The sequence below is a fragment of the Planococcus citri genome, chromosome 3 (genome assembly GCF_950023065.1).
Source record: "Planococcus citri chromosome 3, ihPlaCitr1.1, whole genome shotgun sequence".
Taxonomy (NCBI): Eukaryota; Metazoa; Arthropoda; class Insecta; order Hemiptera; family Pseudococcidae; genus Planococcus; species Planococcus citri.
Genome location: NC_088679.1, coordinates 45,746,604 through 45,763,401, shown reverse-complemented (window position 1 = coordinate 45,763,401; position 16,798 = coordinate 45,746,604). Strand labels below are relative to the sequence as shown.

At 32.3% G+C, this 16,798-nt stretch overlaps 1 protein-coding gene across 3 annotated transcripts in view; it reads right to left on the bottom strand.

Annotated features, from left to right (window-relative positions):
* The window catches only part of LOC135838837 (zinc finger protein 768-like), a 41,826-nt gene that overhangs the window by 11,566 nt on the left and 13,462 nt on the right, over nt 1-16,798 (bottom strand). Inside the window, exon 1 of one of the 3 annotated variants that reach the window (XM_065354627.1) lies at nt 15,212-15,601. The exons of 1 other annotated variant lie outside the window; for it this stretch is intronic. The gene's annotated coding sequence lies outside the window, so the exon portion shown is untranslated. Of the gene's footprint in view, nt 1-15,211; nt 15,602-16,798 lie in introns of those variants that run through there. One more of the 3 variants, XM_065354625.1, reaches the window with a different exon arrangement.

The following is a 16,798-nucleotide window of genomic DNA, read 5'->3' as shown; positions in this document are numbered from 1 at the left end:
AAAAATTGTTCTCTTCACTTCACAATTGTTTAAAAAACAATAATGTTTTATTCCTATATAACTTTAGCTCAGGTAAATGAACTCTCTCCCTGGTATCTTCATTTTTCGTTTAACAAAATAATATTAAACGTTCATCGGGTAAAAGTAAAACATTTTCTGTCTTTTCTTTTCTTTATATGTACATAAAATTAAAATAAAGTTGGGTACCTCAGATTTTTGATTACGGGTCTTTTCTCCCAGAATAATTTAAACTGGGCCTCAACTCGCTACGTTCTTTCAAGTTGCTTCGACAGTGTTGATTCGTGGATTGAATTATTAATTAAAAATCAACAAATCAAAATTTACAAAGTATACTAATGATTAATCACAGCGTTTTTTATGAGAAGAACGTGCTTTCTTCGGAGGATCCTGAAATTGCACGTGGGTTTGTTCGGCTGTAGATAGAAAATCCTGTAAGGAGGATTAACGGAGCTCAAAAGGAGCAATGGACTTTTATGCCTGGGTATGCCAAAATGAAATAAGTATAGGTATGTACATGTACCATTGTACCTATCTACGTTAAAATTGATTGGTCGTCTTTTCAGATTACCGTCGCTCGTAGATCGGCATACGTTTTCCTGAGGAACAATAAGTTTCTTCAGAGAGCTGATGAGAAAAGTCAAATTTCTTTGATAAAAATTTCTAAAGATAGGTACCTTGGTTAAAAAAAATTTCAAGGTCAAGTTTCCAAAATTCGTTACACTTGTTGAAAATATGTGGACAAAAAAAAAGCATAGTTGATTTTAACAGAAATAATGAAAACATTAATTTTCAGCAAACTTCTCGCTTTTTTTTTATGAGAAATTGAGTTCAATAAAATTTTCATGTTTTTTTCTTCGTACTCTTATTTTGAACAAAATATTGTAGGTACTCGTATTATAAGATTCTATTTGGTGTTTGTTTTTGTTGTTTTTTGTCATTTTTCCTTTTTTTTTTTCACCATTTGACATCAATTCAAAACATTAAAAGTACCTACCTATCGATATTTTTTTGATACTTGAGTTACTTAATGATATATTTTTTTCAAATATGAATAGACCTATAGGTAAATTTTTTCTACATTTACTTAATCACACAAATTTCAATTCTCAAATCTTTTTTTTCATGCTCACAAAACCAAATTGATTCTATTTCTAATTAGTTTGAAAGTTGGAACTATGATTGTTCAATTTTGTCTTATTCGTGGTTTTTAATTATCAGCTTATTCAAGGAGCGTTTCAAGTTCTTGTCAATCTTGTCAGTGTATTTTTTTGGAATTCTTCCAAATTCAGTTAATTTAAAGCATTGAGGATTTGAGGCTCAAAAAATGAAGTTTTTTTTTTTTTACTTTTTTCAGCTTCTGATCAGCTTTTAGGAAATTTTGGTTTATCAAGATATTAATGTCAAAACATCGATATCTACTTTTTTGGTTAAAATTTTGATTCATGAAAACTCCTCCTCCCCCCCAATAAGGTAATAAAAAGATCAGCAGGTCACAGCAATTTTCTTATACTTACTTCCAAAGCTTTCAAAGTCAATACAATTTCCATTAAAAAATCACTATACCTATTTGGGCTTTTGGCTCCCTATATACGAGTATACTTATCAAAAAATCAACTTATGGAAAAATAATTAAATTTGATCAATGATTATTATTCATAAAAAAAAAATTATAATTGAAAATGAATTTTCAAGTTTAGCGCTTCTTTATCTGAAAGCCTTTATTTCTTAGGCTTCAAGAAATGAAGGCCAGAAACAAATTGTACTTTCTCCGTTTCAGCGGTTTTGGTTACCAGCGTTACTAAGTATATAGCCCAAGATTTTGAAAGAATCACTGTATTTGCGAAAATTCTCAGTTATTACAAAAAAATACTCAGAACCACAATTGCACACAGACCTTTTTGGCAGAATAATCGAGTAAGTACATATTACTTTTTTTTTACCTCATCATTCCTTGAAGCACAGTGAAAAATCCTTTTCAAAAGTACGTACTTATATTGACAGACAATAAAGTAAAAACGCGAGTACCTATAACTACTCAAATTAGTTCAGTTACCTGCATACCAACTTCACAACTTTCTAAAAAAACTGAAAAATCAGATTTTCGACTAGGCATAAGCCAACAGAAAATATCAAATTCATAAGCAAATCGTAGAATAATTTCACGCAGAAAAATGTACACGGTCCTAAATTGGTGAGAAATCCCTAGATATGACAGCGATGATTGTGACCTTTACACTTGACACGTTGAGGACATTAGTACCTATACTTCAATGTCAAACCCCTTCTCTCCAACCCAGTCGTCCTGATTTCCCTTCTGTATATGAGCATATACTCGTAACTTCAACTCCAGCCAGCTCTGCTTGCATATGAAACGAATATCGATTACTTTTTTTTTCCACCGAAGCAATTTCAAAAGCGATTAATTCGTTATACTTGATAATTCTCTTGGTGAAAAAAATTTCCGAACCGAAATTCATCAAAATCTCTTAATTAATTCAACTCGATTTAAAATTTCTCATTTAAATTCAATATAATTTCGCCGGCCTTATTGGCGAAAAGGTTCATTATATGTACAATAACGCCACAAGGTGAACTTCCCCGTTGACATTTTTTTTTTCACCGTGTCAAAAAAGTAAAAAGCTATCATAAGCGAGCTTTTTTTTTTTTGAAAAAAAAAAAAAAAAAAAAAGGAATACCTATCGTTTTAACGTACGACGGATAAAATCGTTGACCTTGAAGTGAAAAGCGTAGCGTAGCGTCGAGCAACAGGTGTGGACGTAGTAGTACGTTGTAAGTTATTTCGTAAAATTCGGGCTTATAGGCAAAACGTTTTACGGCTACATGTTGCGTATTGCGCACTCTACAGATTCAAGCGCAAGGTCGCGTTTTCACAGAGCACTGACCTCCACTCCACGTACTATACGGTAATCGATAAATCATACGACGGACTAGGGAAAATTTCTCATATTTTCCGCCCAAGCCGAACCTTAACCGGGCCCGGCGAAATTTCACACGGTAACTTTTCCGCCGCCGAGCGAGAAAATTTTCATACTTTTCTCCTTGAACTAGAATACTACGCTGGAAATTTTAATATTTCACCACGAACGATGGGTTGTTTGCAAAAAGGCTACACCCAGAAGCTTATTCGAAAAATTCCTTTCGATTTGCAACGCTCAGCAGTCGGCTCGCGGCTCATCATCGCGGGCCCGTTATACGTCGTAGGTATATCTACTGTTTAATTATTACTCTCCAGTTTATCGATGCTCGCTGCTTTTTTATCCGCTCAAGAAGCTAGTACAAAAATTTTCACAACCAAGGACAATTTTTTTACACTCTTAATAAATTATTAAACGCGTTATCACTGTCGTTATAGTGCTACGAATTAGCATAGGAAATTTTTTTTGTACGTTCGTTCTACTACTCGTAAGTGTACTTCAGTCTTCTACACAGCTCAACACGAATAATTAACTCGGAACATTTACGCAATACCGTAACCGTAACGAGTAGGGAGCTTCTATATCGCGAGAAGAGGTGTGTACACCTGTATTCTTGTAGGTGTGACTTCGTATAATAACCAATCCTTGCGTATTCTATTATTAAATCGTACTTCTTCTTTATTTTTCTGCAAACTCTTGTTCGTCAATGCGATCAAAATGGTTAACGTTTCGTATCACTGGTCTTACAGAATATAGCGAACACGTCCACTAAACCGATATAGACATATTAGATGTAGTCGTACAAGTCAAAAAGTCACTTTGTAGAAGGCATTAATTCGAGTAATTGATACATTCTCCACACGTAACAGGCCTATCGTCAGTTGCCTTATGGATTAATTAAGCCTGTCTGTACCAACTTGTAAAATCACACAAAAAAAATGAGATTTTTCTCTTCAAAAGTATCAACTCTAATTAGGACGAAAATGATACAGAATTTTACTAACTGTTGAAATCATCTGTTTGCATTTGAATAACGGCGAGATAAAATAATCCATCCGAGTTATTTTAGGAACATTTTTTTGTATACTGATAAGCAAAGCAGCAGTTCATCCCGTCTGGAGATTATGTTTTCAACACGTAGCCTAATGTGATGTAAAATTTACCGAGCAAGCACTTCAAAGTGTAGTCATATTTTGTTATGACAAAATGCATTACCTAGTACCTGAATAGTATAAGTGTTCATTTCCATTTTATTTCATTGATATTGATACGAGTAGGTACATCGTATATCGCAATGAATAAGCTTGATAACGAATCCTCGATGTACATTGTACAACGTACTTCTACATAAATGTACGGAACGTTTTATGCAAGTTATCTACAATTTTGAATACCTACCTATCAATTCATTATCGGTACCACTTGTCAGCTACCTACACCTACACCTAGGTATAGAAATATGGAAAAAAATCCATACAAATGCAAACATGGAATTGACAACTTTTTATAATAGGTAGAGGTACCTACCTACACATTATAATCCTTGAGATAAAAAGAAAATTAGGTAGATCTTGACTCAACATTCAAAAAATCAAATCACTTCCTTTTTTTTCTTTCTTTTTTTTTAGAAAAAAATTGAAACTACAAAGTACATCAAAAATCTTTCCTTTTCACCCTTTCACTTATTAAAAGGTTTCTAAAACCAGAAAACGTTGGCATACCTGCCTGAAATCCTTCTCCAAAAACCTTAAGAGAAGAATACATTTTCACCAGTTTTCAATTTTTGAAGACTTGAGTATTTCAATCATATTTTCGATATAGTGAAAACGATTTTCTTTACTGAAACTGAAAGTGAAGGAAGTTTACAATTTTCAGAATGTAAAGTACCTGCCTCCAGAAAACTGATTTGAAAAGATGATCACAAAAAAATGCGACGTTCTCGAGCAGTTAATTTCAAAAAAGGGAAACAAAATGAAAAAAAATCAATGATCAAGCATGTAAAAGATTATTCAATTTGGTATTCAGAAATGCATGCGCGAAGTTGTTACAGCAAGAAAAGCAGAAAAATTGAGAGAAAATATAAAGTTTTCAAAAGCTGATACATACATACCTAGGTACTAAAAATGTCTAGGAATGAAATGGAACAAGAGGGAACGGAAAGGAAAGAGAGGAATGTCTTTCTCAATCCAAAACTATTGAAATTGAGTATAGTAGGTACTTCTAACAGAAGAAAAAAAAACATAAAAAGGAAGGTAGCTTATTCAAATTCACATAGCAAAAATCATATCAACGGATTTTTACCCTTCCCCTTCCCTTTATCTTAGTAAAAGTTTTTTTTTCAAAAATATAAGTAACCGATTTGACATTTTCTGTATGCGAAATGATCATATTTTCCACGTTCTTGAATTTTATTGTTATAATGATATTTTATTCAATTTTAATCCAAATGTAGGTTTATCTCAAAACTTTTTTAGACGTTTTATTGCAACTGTTTCATCAATTTTCAATCAAAACTGCTCCCAAAAAAATTAAATTTACATAGAACTTGAAAAAAAATTGGATCCATTAATACATGAACACTCATTCTGAAATTTTTAAAAATAAATTTCTCGCAGGAAGAATAAAATTGAAAAAAAATCAATTTTGGGGTTTTCACCTCCTACCTCTTCATTGCCAGTTTTCCACACTTCAATATTTCCATGATTCAATGTTTTGTAATTTTTTTTTTACCAAAAACAATTTCTCTTGCCAATGTTTGCCGGTCCGATTCGAACTCAATTTTCAGAAAATGATAGGAAATTGAAAATAAATACTTCGAATTTCATAAGATTTTTTTAGAGCCGCAGAAAGAATGGATAGTGGAACATCAGTAAAAGGAGCAAATTCTCAACCGGAGGTTAGATTTTGTGTTTAGGAGGATTGAGGTTCACATTTATGAAAATATTGCTCCTAAACAGGATATTCTTTCAATCACAAGGAAATCTATGAGTCACTCAAGTCACCGATTTTGTTATTATCATTTTTTTTTTTTTTTTTTTTTACAAGAATGGGGGAACCCATCAGAGAACTTCTAAAATTTTTAGATGCTCAAACAAAAACTTGAGGAAAAGAAAAGTTACTTTATTCTAAAAAAAAACCACATTTACAGGCTCAATTTTGACATAAGTGGAGACGATGGTCGGTATTTTTTGGAAAGCTGATTTTTTCAACGAAAAAAAAAGACCACAAAATCCAGAAATGGGTGATTAGACACATAGACAGCCTTTATGGACCTTTTGTCCAAATTATATTTCAACTATTGTCGCTTTTTAGGGCTACTTTCGACAAAAAAAATGTGAAATTTGGATCGTTTTCTCAAAAAACAGAATACAAAAAACAAATGAACTATAAATGCATTTTTTTTTTTTGATATATGAGCGAGGGAAAATACATCTCAAGGTTCATTTTTTTTCAAAAAAAAAAAATCCCAATAATCTCAAAATACGCGATTAGGCGTTTAGACAACTTCAGCTGTAGATTTTTTATCCTGCTTTGTGTTTCAACTACCAACGCAAATTCTCTCATCTTCGCGAGAGCCTGTCAACCAGAAAAAGGAGTTCCCAAAAATTTTAGAGTTACGAAAGTAAGACTGAAATTGTGAAGAGACATTTTATTACCTGGAGTTGTAAGTATCTACAATTCGTCCAAAAAATAAGAGGGAAAATGACCTCAAATTTGCAATAGATTTACTTTACTTTTTCTCCTTCCAAGGAAATTACTTCGACAATCGACATATTACTGCTCACAATTATTGGGCATTTCTGAAGATAATCAATCAATCCATCGATCACTGACTTTAGTCGCGGAAGATCTCACACTTTTGATCATACGTAATCGTTCTTTTAAATAAAATTAATGAATGGCAAAGAACAGTTTTTCGTTCGAACAACTGAAATTTGTGATTCAATGTGTGGTAAGACTTATGAATCGGCGCGACAAAAATATCGCTTTAGTAACTTCGCTTGACTTGGCACATGTTTTAAAGGATAGATGTGGTTCATTCGGCGAGTAAGTTAGTAGGTACCTATTTCACTACAGCGAAATTCTTTTTTATTTGGCATGCAAATTTTCACTTTTAAACTCAAAACTTTTGAATGAATATCAATCGCAGCCTGCTCATGCGAAAAAAAAATTAAATTAAAAGCATTATTAAATATTAATAAGAATAATTTACGACGACACGTGTCTTCCGTTAGTTCAGATGGCATAAACTAGTCTTATTAATAGCGAAATTACAGTAATATATCAACGGTTTGCTCCTTAATGTAGTAGCAACTAAAAACACAGCTTTTGAGATCGTGCCGCATTTCCAATAAATCTTGTGCGCGAGAATTAGCGCTCTTGGTTTGTCTGATTTGATTTGGTCGCGATATGTTCTCTGTGATACGTGGTGTGTCACTTTTACGGTATTTTTCCGATAACGCGAACCATCGCCGGCGTTTTCGATAGCAAAAATAAACACGGAAAAAAGCTTTTTTTTTAAAAAAAAAAACCATGGTCATAAAGAATTTATCACAGTTGGTACAATGAGCTTATGACGGTTGCGAGGACATAGGAGGCGATAAATTTTTCTACACTTTGATAATGCGTATTCGTATATTAGTGTTGGTTTTCGATAGGTATACCTACTGGCAAGGAAAACACACACACACACACACTGGTTCGCGGTGTGTATAACCTGTGAATATTGAAAAGGTAAAAGAAAACAATGTCGGAGCTTATAAAAACCGGACCTAACAATAGGAGCATGTCATATGGCCACCGAGATGGTGCTCGTGGTGAAATGTACCCATACCTAGACATAGGTATACTATAGTACGTGCATACAGAAGGCGGTAGTATTTATACTGGTGTATTTGACAAGACAGAAATCGTTTTGCCATCAATTATCACGCGAGTCAAGTCCTTTGTGAGCCGCAACAAAATTCCTAATCGGTGCTCAAAAATATTCACTGAAATATTGGACACTAGCTATATGTAAGACGTAGACCGAGTGTAGGTACATACGTATGTGGTCAAGAGATGCATAATTCGACACTCTACCAGTACACACAGTTCCGAATAAACTTATAAAATGCTCTCGGCTGTTCACTGACTGATTATTAAGTTAATTACGAATCGTAGTCATATAGTAACTCGTATATTAAGCAGTGCAATTTGTTTTTCTGCTACAGTCGACTTTAGTGGGCAGTACACACCCTGTAAGAGTTTTTCAAACGAGCCGAATTAACGGTACAGTATACTCGTACACGATACACATCACACAGAGTAATCAATCGTTGTACTTCACCAAGCTTATCATGTAAACGACGAGTTACGAGTATTAGATTAGCCAATCTGTACACATAAAAACATAACCTATGGTACTGGTATAGTGATGCTGCACCACATCTCAAAAAATTCAGTCATCATATCACAGTGAGTCGAACGATTTCCATTTTTTTCAGTTAACTTCTCTCACGTGAATAAATTTTTTGAATTAATTGTTCATGCTAAGCTGAGGTTCTGAGGGAGGCGAGGATATCCTCATATAACTTTTTACAGCTTGAGAGGATGACTTTGCAATAATTCTTCGAAGTTTTAATATAGGTATGTAGATGAGGTGATCAAAAATTTAACTTCTTCCGGGTGTGAAAAAATAAAAAAAAAATAAAAATTTTTCTTCATTACTTAAGAAATTTTAAAATCAATTTCTCAAGATTTTGAATAATTTCTTGAAAAACAAGTGTAAAACTACAAAACAAAGAGAGCTTTTCCCCATAAAATGTAAAATCTCGTCAAAAATTCCCCCAACCCCGAAAAAAATGGAAAATTACTTTCCTTTCGGTTATTTTTTTCAATTAAGTACAATATTTGGATCCAGCGAATCAACTATAGGTAAGTATTTGGAACGATTTAGCTCAATTATAGTTGAATATTCATTTTTTTGGTCCTGAAATCTGAAATTTTTAAAAATAGAAAATCTAATTAAACGGTCGAAATTTAAAAATTGAGCAGAATAATCGCGAAAAGATTAACTTGCAAGTCAGTTTGATTCTTTTAAAATTAAGCTAGGTACCTACTTATTTTTAATAACTAAAGTTGAGTATAGGATAGGTACTTCGCATCATCAAATAATTGAAAAACTCATTTTTTTCACCAAGAAAAACTAAGTTGTAATGAATTTTGGATTAGTATTCAGTAAACTGAACCGTAGAAAATACATTTTTTTCGCAATATTATTATACCAAGTTTTCTGAAATTTGATTTTTTGATTATATTTTTTACGAAAAATTACGAATTTTTTTATGCTCTTGCTGAAGACAATGGAAGTTCATCAAGTACACCTTGTGACATTACACTTCAACTACACAAATTGTCAATCGATTGTTGAGTCGATATGACTCACACATAATAATTGGTTATATTGGTTGTTCTAATCTGAATCGTTAATGTATTTTTTTACACCTCCATCTAATGACTAATATATCTATTCTTCGAATTCTCATTGAGGCGTTCACTCCAATTTATAAAAATATGTTTGCATTGTTGACATCTCGCACCGTTTTCCGATTCCTACTCTTGTGCATCAATCACGAGATTTATCTCAACATTTCTCTTCATAAAAGTCAAAAATCGTCGATTTTCACCTGATAAATAATTCGGTAGGTACCTCCTACAATTTTGTCTATAATTCAGAAAAATTAACTAGAAGAAATAGGTTTTTTGGCGTAATTTGGCATAATTTCAGCATAATTCTCTTAAACGTTGAAAATAGAATTTTTATGCGGAATAAAATATGCTAATATTGTTAATAATGGTGGATTTTTCCACGCTATAATGGCGATTTAATTTCAAAAATCCGACAGGGAAAACACTAACATGACAACATTGCACGAAAATAATTCAAACATCCTCCGTGTTTTTTTTTCAACACATGAGCAAGGAAAATTAAAAATGATATTTTGTGCAGAAAAAAGTTGAGAAAATTAAATTATACTCGAAATCAAATTTTCAATCTTTCGTTTCTTCAATAATTTTTTCCATGCAATTGAAAAGTTTTGAAAACTATGATCAAATTCAATTTTCATTTTTCCTCCGAGCAATTCTTTCTTTCCTTCTTGACGGATCACAGATTGCAGAAATCGAAAAGAGAAAAATGCGATGCCTACGAAAAGCAAAGCTAAATTTTATGCAATAAGTATTCAAGTTTCGAAATTTTAAATCAAAATCAGAATAAATAATTGGATATTTAGTATGTACTTGATTTTGCTTTAAAATCTAAAGGGACCATTTGAAAAATTTTCGAGCCGTCATCGCGTCAGGCATCTACTCAAAACTATGTTTTAAATAAAAAAAAGGTCATAGCAAGTCGGCTGATTTCGGTTAACTCAATTAGACGAAAAATTGAGTCCAAGAAAAAAGCAGAAAAATTCAAGAATTGTAAAAACAATAAAATCATTTTTAATACCTACCAAAACCTTCGAGTAGGTACACCCAGAGGATAGAAATTCAAAATTTTGGATTTTTCGATCCCTATCAACCTCTTTTTCAACCTAATAGCATCAATTTTTTGAAAACATGTACGTCGTCAAATTTTTAAATCTATAGTCACTGAGATACCATAAAAGTGCAAAAAAGGCCAAAAAACAGTAAGTATACCTAACTGGAAGTTTGTTTTATGTCCATAATATAGACTTTAAGAGTCAAATAAGTTAAAAAACCAAATTTTCAACTTTTTACCCACACTGATGTTAAGCATGTATTTCGATATAAAAACTTCATATCGAAATATCGATGTAAAATTTACATCGACATTATCGATACAAATAGATTTTTTGCGTTTTTTTGCATCATTAGCACGTAAACTTCGAAACTTCGTAGCCGAAACGACTACACGAGTCCTACACAGGCACCATTTCCAGAGAGATGAATTTTTCATTCGATTTCTCTTTTATAGGTAGGAAGCTGAAGAGCTGGCGCGTAAAAACCGACGACTGGGCTCACTTTATAACGAAAACAACTTAAGACGCATTTCGCTTCTCTGACACTATGACGTCATACCGTTGAAACCTTTGAACGCAAAATTCTATTACTTAGTGGGAGTAATCAAAAACACGCAAAAAGCGAAAGAAAATTTTGCACAGTCTCGTTGGTTTCGATTTTCCGCGAAAAATTTATTATTATTTGCGTGTTGGTACGTTAAGTATACTTTTCAAGTAGTTTTATGGTATGACGTCGCGTAGCTTTTTTTCTTTCTTTCTTTGTATTTATTATAATAATAATTAGTTTGGAATTACTTTATCTATACCTATACATTCACGCTTTTTATGTTTATTTTTTCTCATTTCCAATTCATTTAAGCTCACTCTATTCATTTAGCAATGACGTACGTTCGAGAGTAGGTATTACAATTAGACGTTTTCGATTCAGGAAAAAAAAATAAAATTGAACATAAAGACTCGAGAAAGATTTCATTTAGATATTCATTATCAATCCGAAATGACAAATTATATTATGCTCCGTTCTGTTCAATTTCAAAATGTACTAATAAGCGTACATTTTATGCATATTGAAACTTTCAAGGGCTTTAAAATAAGACTTACAAATTGCCTATATATTCATCTTTATAAACTTGAATGATTCTTGAAACGTCGCAAAAAAATTAATTCGTAATTGTTCGATGCGTTACAAAATCAACGGGAAAGGTACCTATTTTTGGAAAACGCCACTTTAACGAAGGATTTCTCAAGATGTTTGTTTTTATTTTGAACATTTTTGCATACAAACGATGACGTAAGAAAATCGCAATGCTTTTGAACTTATTCTGTACTCTTTATCAATGACCATTAAAGAATATGAACGAAATTCGTTTTTATTTTTTTGAAAATAAAAGAATGACGCATTCGTATCCTTCACCTTATCCTTCTGAAACTGATCTTTAGAATTGTATAAATGTGGTGACATTTTAAGAAGTAGGTAACGCATTGAAATTTGAAACTTTCATTTTTTAAAAATCGAATAAAATAGTGAACAATTTCAGCTTTTTAATTAGATTCGAAACACCCTAATAAAAAAGATTTCAAATTCACTTCTTAGTTCTCAATGAAGTGGACAATTCCTAGGATCAGACTATGGATCCCTTATTCTTTCAGACCTTCAAAACGTTCAATGAATATTTTAGACTTGAAATTTCAGAATTTTACTCACAATGTTTTTTTTTTGTTTTTGTATTATCCAAGAATAAACAAGTAATAGGTCGGTATTTTTTTCAATAAAAAAAAGGGCTCACGGAATCAATTTTCATCAAAATGATTAATGAATTCATTGATCAATTCTTCAACATTAGATATGCTACAAGTATAAACTTACTATTCTGATATTCCTCGGACGAAATTTTAGAGGAGGAGAGGGAAAAGGGTGAATATCCTACAACTACGCATCTTCCCCCTTTTCCCTTCCGACAGATGGGCAATGATCTTGATAATTTTTCCATATTTCTAAAATGGCTTAATTCTTTTTCATTTTTGTTCCAATAAAGTAAAAACAAACTTTTGTATATGCGTTAATTTTCTTTATTCATGTTTGAAATCGAAATTTGAAAAAAAAACAATTTTCAAAATTTTGGAACCCATACTTATTTGAAACTTTTCACCGCAACCAGGAAAGATTCTACCCAATGAACATACATAGACGAAGGAATACCTCTGAATACAATTTTTTTGTTTGTCATAACTTTTTTGAATTTTTCAAAGACTTTCATGTCCTTTCCTAAACATTTTATTTTTTTGAAGTAACTCATAAGTTTACTTTTAAAGTTTTTTTTTCAATCCCAAGCTTGATAAAATTTTTAAGTAGAATTGTGCTCTCAAAAATACATAATCATAATACAATGACGAAATTAATTACCCAGGTACGAGGCTATATGGATACTTCAGAGCTCAAGGGGCAGTCGGCAGGACGGGAAAGGGGTAATAAAATTTCACACGACTATAATAATGGATAAATTGATGAATATAAGGTATTTTTTCCTAGCTCCTTCCTCTGATAACTCATCACTCATCAGGTGAAAAAAGAAAAAAGTGATAATTTTCCGTCTTCTACTTATGTAGCTAAAATTAGATGTGTTTTGTCCTGTGAAGCATTTTGAGTAATACAAACAAATCAATACATACACAATATACATTACCTGGGCTCTAGTTTCCCAAAGTACTCGCATTTTCTCGAATATTGCTTTAAAAAATGTCAATTTCATAATTATAACTAACATAATTTATTCTCAGTTGAGCAAAAGAGGAAAATGTAGGTTCCTTACCTACCTACCTACCTACCTACATGGAAATTACTCAAAATGTCACTTCTGATTTAAAACAAAACTTTTTTCAACTCCTCTCCATCCCTACTCAATTCTCAAAGTAAGGGCTCCAGTAAGTATACCAAAAAGTATGAAAATTTTGCAATTTTGAAGAGAGTCGATTTACATCTACATATCTACATATTTTGAAAACCCAGTGAGTATTTTTATGTTTTAACAATAAAGTTGAACTTCAAATATGCAAATCTTAATTTTGAATCATTATTATTGTTTCTTTTGACGAATTTACCGGCATGAAACTAAGTCAACTTTCAATCAATAGAATAAAATAAATTCTTGCTAATGGAAATTTCCTATTAAGTATAGTATAGCAAATATTCGACAAAAATATGAGGAAAAGTTCATGCAAGAATATCTGCATAGCTTTGCAACTTCAAGAGCTTCCTTCAGAAACCCAAAGTAATACAAAAATCTACGACAAAATACCTATTGTTGAAAAGCGTTGGCCATACAGCTCGTTCAATCTCAAATAAAGATGGCAAAATAGAAGACACTGATGATAGCCTAAGCCGAAGAATTTTGAAGGAAATTCCTCCCAGGTAATTCTTTCGCGAATTGATCCATGATCTGCAACCGTTCACGAAATTCTCAACGTGACAAATACCTAAAACTCGATTCGAGGAAACAGCGAGTCTACATTTTTGTGAAATAGAAGTAGATAGATTGTAGCCGCAATGCCGCATTATTCGTAGAATTATTGAAGACATTCTTATTTCTTTCATATCATGAACCGGTAAATACATATTCGTGTATTAAGAAGATTTGCTCGTGTTGACATATCGTAATAACTTGATCTTATCATTTATCACACAGCTCACAGCGCACCCACAGAAGCTCTTCTAAACAAGTAATAACTTAAAGGAAATGTCCTAATCTTTCAGTTGGTTTTTATTATTGATAAACTTATTCAGCTTATCAAAGTTTTTTCCTCTTCGTATTTCAATAAGTTTTTTCTTCGCTGTCTGATTTCATTCAAGTTTCAATCATTGAGCTTATTCAATTCGGCTAAATTTATGGTATATTTGTACGAGTTCAGTTTTTGATGTATAAATGAGATAATCAGAATCAGTTTATCACTTCCCGACCACGTGTGATAAAGAAGCTCATCGATGTGTTCAAAGGCGCCAAAATTGCGGAAGTGAGATGGCCATAGCATTTAGCTACTTTGTAGATACCTATCATGTTTCTTATCAGTAATTATCAGGCACTAGACTGGAGCGTGGAATTCCTGATAAAGATAAACATTATAGCCAAATTCCACAGTCTTATTACTTTATTAGAGTTGAGGAGCTCATTGCAAAAGTAGCCCTTGTCACATGAACCTATGCAATCTCCAAAGCTCTCCCTTGAGCGTACCCAGTATCATGAATGTAAACTCTATAAAGCAATTCCTCTCAGGGCTACTCAGGGTAGACTAACTTGACGGTCATTTCATCATTACAACATGATCTCCGCAGTTGGCAATAGGTGCAATCGAGTAAAACGTGTCTAAAAGTTCATGTGACAAGGGCTACTTTTGCAATCAGCTCCTCAGTTGTTTTGACATTTTCGAGGAATATGAGCCATCGTTGATCGATTTTTATCACACATGGTAGAAAGTCGATTTCCAGAAAAAAAATGCAGTGATCGAGACTTGAATAATTTAAATACCTAGGTACTGAGGATCATTTATAGAAAAAACTTCGATAAATCAATCGCGATCCGAAATCACAACATTCGAGCTATAAGTAATTCTGATAAGATACATTTTCATAAACAAATAGAATTAAAATTTTGAACATGGTATTGGAGATTTTTCACATCTTCATCGCATATGATAACACTGCTTACGATAAGTTAGCAAATTTTAAATCGTAGTTACCACACACGACCGGCCATCACAGATACTGAATTTTAAACACATTTCCGCCAAATTTCACGATAATATAGTATGAAAAATGAATCCATACCTCTTTCGGAAGGCATTTCTATATCCATTGTAAGGAATCATTGTGGCACCAAAATATGTAAATTGTTATCTTCAGAACACAACACGTAAGCACGAATATTTTACAACGAATGCATTATCAACAAAAGCAAACCGAAAAAAACATAAACAGTATTACGTAAAAATGATAATTAAAAAAAAAAGTTTATCAAAATTTACGAACTTGAAAAACGATAATAACGTACATAGAAAAAAACGAAAAACCGCAATCACATTTCGATTAAAGTGATACGTCGTTAATACGGGCTGAGTTAAAACATATTACAAGCTATCTCGTGAACGTACCCTTCCACCTCGCGAGCCTGCCCAGTTAATACGAACATCTACGAAGATGCCCGAACCGCAAACGTTTACACCTGTCTGAAACATGTGATATTCCAACTCAACAAGTGAATATCGCGCCAACAGAATTTTTCGCCGAAAGTAGCGATTATTACGACTACGAGTAGTCAGCGTGGTACTACGATAGTAGTGAGGGTAGTATTTAATTTACTCTAACGGCAGTTTTCAGTTGTTAGGGTAGTTTTAAGCGTGAAACGAGACATTTAAAATCGAAATGGATTGTTGAAAATGAAGATATTTAAACGTTTAGGAGCTCCGAGCTCGATTCGATAGAATTCTTTATTATTTTTGTAGGTTTGAAAATTATTTTTCATACCTCTTTTAACACAGCATAGGTGTAGGTACTTATATTTTTAATCACTTTTGTGCAGAGAACGATTTTTTTCATTACAAAATTTAAAATTGCGTCTTTATAGTTTCATGAGACGTATAGTTATGAATATTTGACATTTTCCAAATTCATCTCCTTCGAAAATTTCCTAGTCGTATCAATTTCGAAAACCATTTTGAAAAACAATATTTGACGTGTGTGAATGGAAAAAAAATCCAAAAGCTCATATGAAATAAACATGAGAAAATTTGTAATCTTTCAGTTTTCCACATAATATACCGAATGAACTGTACGTCTCAGCAAAAATCTGATGACAGTATTCTGAAAGAGAATCAAATTCTCTACGATTTCGATTACATAGGTAGGTAATATTATATCGTAGGACGCTTAGTCTTAAAATTCTCAAAAGGTTGGTCGGTAAATTATTACTTTTTTGAAGAAAAAAAAAGAAAATGACCACAAAATCATGTTTTACATACATTAAAAAATACAATGATTTTTCAACATTTTTTTTAAAACTTCAATTTAATTGAAATCAGAATGCAAACTTTAAAGCCGGTTTTCTCGAAATCAACTTTTTTAGAATTGAAAGTTCAAAAAATTGTAACTTTTACATTTTTTTACCGGATTGTAATATTTTTAAATGTTTGTGTAGGTGTTCATAATCATTACAATATTGGACAAAAAAACGAAATTAAAGTTTCCCGATTTTTAGGTATACCCTTTCTTTACTAGATCGCATCACATTTATTAGAGATAGAAGATCGCGTAAAAGTACTAAGGAGACA